We start from the raw sequence: 10,053 nt of genomic DNA on the forward strand, positions 1-10,053 counted from the left end.
TCTTCCCCCTCAGTAGCAAATTTGAAGGAGTCATCGGATTTCTGATGTTCTTCCTTCCTGCTCACATTCAGTTGTTCATTAATTTTCAAAATCTGCTCTCCATCGACAACAACCTTGCGAGCCATCATTTTTACTCTTTTATTAGATGTTGGGGTGTTGGAAGGAGTGATAGTGGGTGTGGAAGTGGTTTCTTATGGTGGTGATGAAGGGTTTTCCGGAGTGTTAACCATTTTTGTGCTTGGATATGGAAGAGAAGAGAATTAGATTGTATTTGGAAGATGAAAGAAGAATGAGAGTTTTTGACGGCTTGAGAGAGATGAAGTAAGGAATACGCTAAATCTGATCAATTTAAAGAGGAGTAATTAATGGGGTAACAGAAGCTTTTTAGACTCTTTAAAGTCTAATCTAACTGAAATTCAGTTTTGAAGAGACATTGGAGTGTATCCCTAGAATCTAGGTACTTCAATTCGGTTGGGACACTTTGAATAGAACTGGTTCACTTGTAATAGATAAGTCCAAAAGGGGTTTGGAATTAGGTATGACTCTGCTCATGACCCAAATATTATTATTTCAAATTATGTATAGTGTAGAAAACATATCGAGCAATCTTGATGAACCAGTTTCTTCACTGATAATTCTCTTTTGTAAGTCTAAATTTGCCAAAACAAAGAAAATATCATTAGATATTAATGAGTCATTTTAGCACATGGCAGAACTATGAGGAGGGTTTGATCACTGGTCCTTTTAGGTTATCTTAATCATCCATAATTCTAACATGTTCCTCTTAAAGTGATCTCTACTTAAAGCTTTTATGAAGATGTCAGCTATTTGCTTGCCAGTAGAACAAAACTCCATAGTGATCAAACCCTTCTCATAGTTGTCCCTCAAAAAATGGTGCCTAACATATATGTGCTTAGTTCTCTTATGATGAACCGAGTTCTTTGTCATAGTAATGGCACTAGTGTCATCACAAAATATAGGGATACAACCAACATCAATTCTAAAGTCCATTAATTACTCTTTGATCCATAAAAATTGAGCTCAACATAAAGCAGCAACAACATACTCAGCTTCAGCAGTAGATAAGGCCACTGATTTTTCTTTTTGGAAGCCCAAGACACAAGATATGAACCAAGAAAGTGTGTCATACCTAATGTGCTCTTCCTATCCAAAAGAAAACCTACATAATTAGCATCAGCATATCTTACAAGGTTGAAATTACTACCTTTTAGATACCGAAGACAATGGTCAGTAGTGCCTTTTAAGTATCTCAAGATTCTCTTGACAACAGTCAAGTGGGGCTCCTTTGGATTTGCCTGAAATCAAGCATAAAGGCTTACACTGAAAACAATGTCAGGTCTGCGAGCAGTGAGATATAAAAGAGAACCAATCATTCCCCTATACAAATTCTGATCAACATATGAACCAGGTTCATCTATATCCAATTTTGTGGCCATTGCTATATGAGTGTCGATTTCTTTGATTCTTCCATTTTAAACCTTTTAAGCAACTCTTTCACACATTTCTGTTGATGGATCATAGCTCAATTTGATTTTTTTTAATTTGTAAGCCTAAAAAGAAATTCAGCTCACCCATCATACTCATTTCAAATTCACTCTCCATTAGTTTAGCAAATTCTTTACTTAGCTTATCAGTAGTTGCTCCTAAGATTATATCATCAACGTATATCTGCACTACTAAGAGGTCTTTACCTTTTACCTTCAAGAATAAAGTGTTATCAATTTTACCTCTCTTGTAGCCATGCTCAAGCAAGAATTTTGATAATCCTTCATATTATGCTCTAGGAGCCTGCTTGAGCCCATAGAGTGCCTTGTCAAGTTTGTACACATGATCAGGACACTGCTTGCTTTCAAACCCTAGAGGTTGCTTGACAAACACTTCTTCCTTTAGATAGCCATTGAGGAAGGCACTCTTGACATCCATCTAGTGAAGGGTGAATTCCATGTAAGCAGCAAAGGGTATGAGGAGTCTTATTGCTTCCAACCTTTCAACTGGAGTAAAGGTTTTATCATAGTCTATGCCCTCCTCTTGGCTATATCCTTGAACCACCAATCTTACCTTGTTCCTTATAACTATTCTATCTTTATCAAGTTTGTTTCTGAAGACCCATTTTGTGCCAATTACTGATCTGTCCTTGGGTCTTGGTACCAGATGCCAAACTTGACTCCTTTCAGATTGATTGAGTTCATCTTGCATTGCAATTACATAGTCTGCATCCAGCAAAGCCTCGGCAACATTTTTAGGTTCAATAAGAGATAAGAAAGCATCAAAAGCACAAAAATTCTTTAATGAAGATCTGGTTTGATTCCAGAGGTTAGGTTTGTGATTATATTCTCAATAGGATGAGAATTTGATACTTGTAAGATTTCACAACCAACTGGTTTCCCCTTGATGTTCCTTCAATGCTTTGTTGTTGTGGAACAGGTTCATGGATAGGTTCCCTTGATGTTTGAGAGCCATATCCTCTTTGTTCTATTCCCCCTCTCATGTTGACCTAGGTAGAAGAACCTATTCCATCACCTGTTTCTTCCTTTAGTGCAGCTTCAGTCTAGGCTGTGGTTTTATTTAAATTTTTTACCAGCCCATTTGCTTCATCATCATGTTCCTGCCTCTCCGAAAGAATGTCAGTTTCATCAAAAACCACATGAAGACTTTCTTCTACACCCATAGTTCTTTTGATATATACCTTATAAGCTTTGCTATGTGAAGAATATCCCAAGAATACTCCCTCATCACTTCTGGGATCAAACTTACCTAGGGAGTCTTTACCATTGTTGTGCACAAAGCACTTACATCCAAATGCCCTAAGATAGGATATGTTTGGCTTTCTCCCTTTAAGTAACTCATAGGGAGTCTTCTCTACAAGAGGTCTAGTCGTGCACCTATTTATGATGTAGCATGCAGTATTTACAGCTTCTGTCCAGAAGCTATAGGGCAGTTTACTAGAAAGACGCATAGTCGTAGCCATATCTTCAAGTGTCCTATTCTTTCTTTCAACTGCTCCATTTTGTTGTGGAGTAATAGGAGGAAAAAAATTATGATCTATGCCATGCTCATCACAAAATTCAGCAAATTTAGCATTTTCAAATTCAGTGTCATGATCAGACCTAATTGATGCAAGTTGATTACCTAGTTATTTCTGAGTTTTTCTAACAAAAGAAGTGAACATGTAAAATGCTTCATCTTTAGATGTTAAAAACAATGTCCAAGTAAATCTCGAGTAATCATCAACAAGCACCATCACATATCCTTTACCACTTCTGCTTAATGTTCTCATTGGACCACAGAGATTCATATGGACCAGTTCCATTGTCTTGGTGGTGCTTACCACTTTCTTGCATTTTAAAGAGGATATTACCTGCTTTCCCCTTGCACAAGCTGTCATACCCCTTTTTTACCGACTTCACTAACCCTCTTAAAAATATTAAAAAGATTTGTGAAGATCAAAAGGGTTTTCAATTAGAAAGTGACAAAAATTCGTGTTCAAAAGGAAATAACTCGGAGTTGCCACCTGACATTGGTTTCGGTGTACTAGGTCACCATTTTTTTTTGTTTTAAAAAAGATTTTTCCTTTTGAAACACTCCGGACTCTAAAACTAAGTATGCACCAGAGATTTGGGTAAAGGGGTTCATTTGACTCAGGGAGAAGGTGTTAGGCATTCCCCAAGTCTCGTAACTAGTACGGTTGCATACTCGATCTAGTTGGCTTTTAAAATATTCAAGTTGAGGTAAAATTACGGGAAAACAAAATAAACACACGAGGCTCGAGGTCGTCCCCATTTAATAGAAAGAAAAAATGAAAAAAAAAACTACGAGTCCTACTATCGATCTCCAAGTACAAATGCTTCGAGGCATACCCCGGAATAAATTATATACAAATCCTTCGAGGCATTCCCCATATAAATTTAACTAAGGGAACGACCTCTCGCCTTGAAACCAACAAAAATTTTAAGGCTTGCCTACCCAAATATGGTCGGCCTAAACATGCTCCTAGCGATTATGAAAGAAAAGTAAAAATTAAGCTAAAATAGAGATATTCCATGATTATGTTCAATCTTCAGTTCATTTGTGAATTCACCCACCCTGGCCCAACAATCAGTCAAACAACTTCAACAAAGACCAAACAAGTAACCAGTAACAATCAAAGACATGAAACGAAGAAAGAGCTAATTAATTAGACTGAAAAGAAAGAAAGGAACAGAAAATTGATCCAAGCTCATTAGTCCGCCAGCTATAATTATAAGACATGGATAGTACACTATCATTTCAAACAATAAAAGCTCATTAATATTAGCTAATCCAATTTCATGACTTCTGACCATGCAAATTTAGAAAATAGCCAACCTTCTGCCATATTCGGTTGTAATTTCCATATCCAAAGGCAAAGCAACCATATAATGAGTTACTAGACCATTACAGAACTTTTGTGTGTATGTATGTATATATATACATATATATATGCAATGTTTGCTCCTTCCGATTCCTTAATCAACTAAACTCATGTAACACGGCCTAAACTTTACCAATTTAGTATTAAGTCATCACAACTAAAATAAGGTAAGGGAATCATGTTTGAGAACTCATGTAGGCAACGGCTAAGGAAGTTAATGAAGTCAAATTATTATCCAAAATTAGATTCTAATGAGGAAAAGAAACCAATAAAGAAACAAGGTACCACAGTAGATACTAATGTCGAACATAGAAAGCCTTAAACTCAAATAGACGCAGACACTCTAAGCAAACATGAAACAAAAGAATTCTTGAACTTCAAAACCAATTAAAATTTTTATGCCCCAATTCTAACCAACTCTCATTATGTTTTTCACAAGATTAAGACAAAGATAGGGGAGGAACCTGGAACAACAAATACAGCGATGAGAATCTGAGGCGACACAGAACCGCCGATCGAAACCCAAAATGCTCGGACTCAAACTCCCTGGTTTGAACACCAGAAATCAAAATTGAAAGAAGTACCAGAAATTTTCGTATACTTTTTTTGATTTTTGTCTTCTCTGACTTTTGAGATAAAAACAAGGAAATAGAAAGAAACAAAAATTTTGGGATCAAACTTTCGTCAAATATTAGATGAACAGAAGACCTCTAAAGCCTAAGACCAAACCCTTATTTTTTTCCTACTTTTCTCGAAATTTCTTCTCTGAAAACCCCCTTACAACCAAAAATGAGCCTATTATATATATATATATATATATATATATATATATATATATATATATATATATATATATCCCACCTTGTCACCTTGCTCTCCAAGAAAATGTGTGGGCCTCCAAAAGATTCCGAAAATCCCATTTTTCTAACAAAAAATAGAAAAATGAAAGGCCTTGGATCAAAACTTTAATCCAACGGCTCCCATTTTTCTACTATTTATCAAAGGGCTTTGGATTCGTTTCAACAAAAATAAAAGAGTGAAAAAAACACGTGAATCAGTTAAGGAATCAAGTGGTTTGTACGGGTAGGTGACGTGGAAGAAGGAGAAGATATGAGAGGGGGTACCAACGAGTGAACTCGCCGGGTTTGTGAGTTCCGGCGAGTTTGAGAGTGGAGGAGATGCGGCAGAAGAGTGGGAGATGGGGCGCCGTTTGGTTAGTCTTTAGGGTTAAGGATTTGGGTTATAACTAGGTTTATATATGATGTGTAGAATTGATGTGGGTCGTTGGATTAAAGGAATGAAGGGTGTATATTAAAAGGTGTAAATGGGGCGGGTTAGTGGGTTGGCCGACGGATCAGACAAGTTGGGCTAAGGGGTGTTGGAATTGAGTGGAAGATCTGGATTGGGCCTTATGAAATTCTTGTTGAACCAAAACAGAAAAAAATAAAACGAAAATAAAAATAAAAATCCTACAAACATATTAACTAATCTTAGTTAATTAAATAAACTATTAAAACTATTTTTATTATTATACTTTTTTTTAATATTTTCAAACATTATATTAAAATAAAATTAAGAAAGAGTAGATTAAAAGTCATGGTAAAGCTAAATTAATATCACTATAGAATTGTTGATGATCTTATACTAAAATGAAAAATATAATAAGATGAGAAATATTATAAATAAAACTATCCTTGTGTTTTGGACTTTATATTCTAAAATTTAAAATAAGAGTAGATTAGAACCTAATTAGAATAATTCAAGTAAATATATTAAAAAACTAAAGATACCAAACTAACTTTAACAGTGCGCGAGTCAAAAATTACGTGCTTACAGCTGCCCATCTTTGCTGTCGAATCTAAGCTCTGTATTATACCCTGCAAAGATACCTCGAAACTAGGAATGAGAATCCTAGAATGCGCGCCTGCATCTGGAAGGCTGACTCAAGTAAGGTACTCACAGTGATGTCACATGTTCTCTACCAACCCTGCCAACTGTGATCTCAATGACTGAAGTGTAGCTCGAACCCCAACCCTTTCTGCTGCATGGGCCTCCTCTGCCTGGGTAAATCGATCCATCAACTATCTAAGCAATATCTGTGAGGTGGCCTCCTCGTCAAATACTCCTATAACATGTCGGGGCAATGGCCTGCTAACCCCCTACTGAGTAGACTGTATCCATATGAAGTGCTCATGGGTATACCCAGGTGAATGTAGGTCAGCTGCTAAAGTATCCCTACCCATTTTCATTGCATGACGCCAAGAGGTCTGGATGTCGACCTCCCTGTGAGGCATAGTGTCAAATTCCCTAATGAAGTCACGAGAATCAGGAATGTAGGGGACTTCTTGCCGCCTTCCAAACTGACGCATCACTCTAGCAGGGGTATATGGTCTAGTACACCAAAGTCCAATCAGTACCAAGAAGTCTTGCACGCGAGATCCCGCTAAGATCACATCCAAATCAATCCAAAGGTATGACCACAAAATCTTCTCTTCAGTCAAGGATCCTAAGTAATCAACCCAAGCCTGAACTCCGAGTGGTAAGGCAAACTTATCGAACGTCATTCTATGCTCGATGCACTTCACTCGATCTCTCAGACAACGGTCAATCACATCTTTCTCAAACATGATGGCGAGATGTAAGTGTTCCATCATCCACAGCTGCAGCAACAAGTTGTTTCCCTCAAAGAACCTCTCGCCTTCTCGAATCCTGGTCAAATCACGATAGATCTCTGCTAAAATTGTTGGAACCAAGGTGACCTTACTACTGTGTTTATCATGGAAAAGTACAAAGGCTATTGACCCCAGACGTGTGCTAATATGTCTACCCTCCAAAGGGAATACCATGAGACCCAACAATGCAATAGCGAAAACCATAGGACGCCTTTTCCTCCAAGAATCATATGATATGAAAAATTCATCTACAAAGGTTTTATACCCAGTAGGACGAGCAAACCTATCGAATAAAAAGCCCAAAGGTACCCAAGATTGATCTCGACATCCCATATAGTTTTACCAACTTCACTAACCTTCTTAAAAATATTAAAAAGATTTATGAAGCTCAAAAAGGTTTTCATTTAGAAAGTGAAAAAAATTTGTGTTCAAAAGGAAATAATTCAAAGTCGCCACCTGACATTGGTTTCGTGCGCCAGGTCACCGTTTTTTTTGTTTTAAAAATAATTTTTCCTTTTGAAATACTCTGGACTCTAAAACTAAGTTTGCACCAGAGATTTAGGTAAGGGGGTTCATTTAACTCGGGGAGAAGGTGTTAGGCACTCCCCAAGTCCCGTAACTAGTACGGTTGCATACTCGATCTAGTTGGCTTTTAAAATATTCAAGTTGAGGTAAAATCACGGGAAAGAAAAATAAGCACGCGAGGCTCGAGGTCGTCCCCACTTAATAGAAAAAAAAATGAAAAATTAAAAAAAATTATGAGTTCTACTATCGATCTCCAAGTATAAATGCTTCGAGGCATACCACGGAATAAAATATATACAAATCCTTCGAGACATTCCCCGAATAAATTTAACTAAGGGAACGACCTCTCGCCTTGAAACCAACGAAAATCCTAAGGCTTGCCTACCCAAATGTGATTGGCCTAAACATGCTCCTAGCGATTATGAAAGAAAAGTAAAAATTAAGTTAAAATAGAGATATTCCATGATCATGTTCAATCTTCAGTTCATTTGTGATTTCACCCTCCCTGGCCCATCAATCAGTCAAACAACTTCAACAAAGACCAAACGAGTAAAACAGTAACAATCAAAGACATGAAACGAAGAAAGAGCTAATTAATTAGACTGAAAAGAAAGAAAGGAACAAAAAACTGATCCAAGCTCATTAGTCCGCCATCTATAATTATAAGACATGGATAGTATACTATCATGTCAAACAATAAAAACTCATTAATATTAGCTAATCCAATTTCATGACTTTTGACCATGCAAATTTAGAAAATAGTCAACCTCCTGCCATCTTCGGTTGTAATTTCAATATCCAAAGGCAAAGCAACCATATAATGAGTTATTAGACCATTACAACACTTTTGTGTATGTATGTATATATATACATATATATATGCAATGTTTGCTCCTTCCGATTCCTTAATCAACTAAACTCATGTAACACGGCCTAAACTTTACCAATTTAGTATTAAGTTATCACAACTAAAATAAGGTAAGGGAATCATGTTTAAGAACTCATGTAGGCAACGACTAAGGAAGTAAATGAAGTCAAATTATTACCCTAAATTAGATTCTAATAAGGAAAAGAAACCAATAAAGAAACAAGATACCATAGCAGATACTAATGTCGAACATTAAACTCAAATTAGACGTAGACACTCTAAGCAAACAGGGAACAAAAGAATTCTTGAACTTCAAAACCAAATAAAAAAAATTTATTCCCATTTTAAAACAACTCTCATTATGATTTTCACAATAATTCAAATTAAGACAAAGATAGGGAAGGGACCTGGAACAGCAAATACAGCGATGAGAATCTGAGGCGACACAGAACCGCAGATCGGAACCCAAAATGATCGGACTCAAACTTCCTGGTTTGAACACCAGAAATCGAAATTGAAAGAAGTAACAGAAATTTTCGTATACTTTTTTTTTATTTTTGTTTTCTCTGACTTTTGAAATAAAAACAAGGAAATAGAAAGAAACAAAAATTTTTGGATCAAACTTTCGTCAAATATCAGATGAACAGAAGACCTCTAAAGCCTAAGACCAAACCCTAATTTTTTTTTCTACTTTTCTCGAAATTTCTTCTCTGAAAACCCCCTTACAACCAAAAATGAGCCTATTATATATAGATCCCAGAATCTTCTCCCTTGCTCTCCAAGAAAACGTGTGGGCCTCCAAAAGATTCCAAAAATCCCATTTTTCTATTAAAAATCAGAAAAATGGAAGCCCTTGGATCAAAACTTTAATCCAATGGCTACCATTTTTCTAATATTTATCAAAGGGCTTCGGATTCGTTTCAACAAAAACAAAAGAGTGAAAAAAACGCGTGAATCAGTTAAGGAATCATGAGGTTTGTACGGGTAGGTGATGTGGAAGAAGGAGAAGATAAGAGAGCGAGGACCATGGAGGGACCAATGAGTGAACTCGCCAGGTTTGTGAGTTACGACGAGTTTGAGAGTGGAAGAGATGCGACAGAAGAGTGGGAGATGGGGGGCGTCATTTGGTTAGTCTTTAGGGTTAGGGATTTGGGTTATAACTAGGTTTATATATGATGTGTAGAATTGATGTGGGTTGTTAGATTAAAGGGATGAAGGGTGTAGATTAAAAGGTATAAATGAGGTGGGTTAGTGGGTTGGCCGGCGGGTCAGGCAAGTTGGGCTAAGGAGTTTGGAACTGAGTGGAAGATCTCGATTGGGCCTTATGAAATTCTTGTTGAACCAAAACATAAAATAACGAAAATAAAAATGAAATCCTACAAACATATTAATTAATCTTAGTTAATTAAATAAAGTATTAAAGCTATTTTTATTATTATACTTTTTTTTATATTTTCAAACATTATATTAAAATAAAGGTAAGAAAGAGTAGATTAAAAGTCATGGTAAAGCTAAATTAATATCACTATAGAAGTGTTGATGATTTTATACTAAAATGAAAAATATAATAAGATGAG

General features: G+C 36.3%; 1 long non-coding RNA gene across 1 annotated transcript; it reads right to left on the bottom strand.

Annotated features, from left to right (window-relative positions):
• Positions 1-6,068: 6,068 nt before the first annotated feature.
• Positions 6,069-9,654, bottom strand: LOC142179451 (uncharacterized). The gene is made up of 2 exons (XR_012707610.1): positions 8,884-9,654; positions 6,069-7,120 (listed from the first exon to the last, which is right to left on the bottom strand). It is a non-coding gene; the product is annotated as an uncharacterized LOC142179451 (long non-coding RNA).
• Positions 9,655-10,053: the final 399 nt, after the last annotated feature.

Source organism: Nicotiana tabacum, chromosome 3 (genome assembly GCF_000715075.1).
Source record: "Nicotiana tabacum cultivar K326 chromosome 3, ASM71507v2, whole genome shotgun sequence".
Classification (NCBI taxonomy): domain Eukaryota; kingdom Viridiplantae; phylum Streptophyta; class Magnoliopsida; order Solanales; family Solanaceae; genus Nicotiana; species Nicotiana tabacum.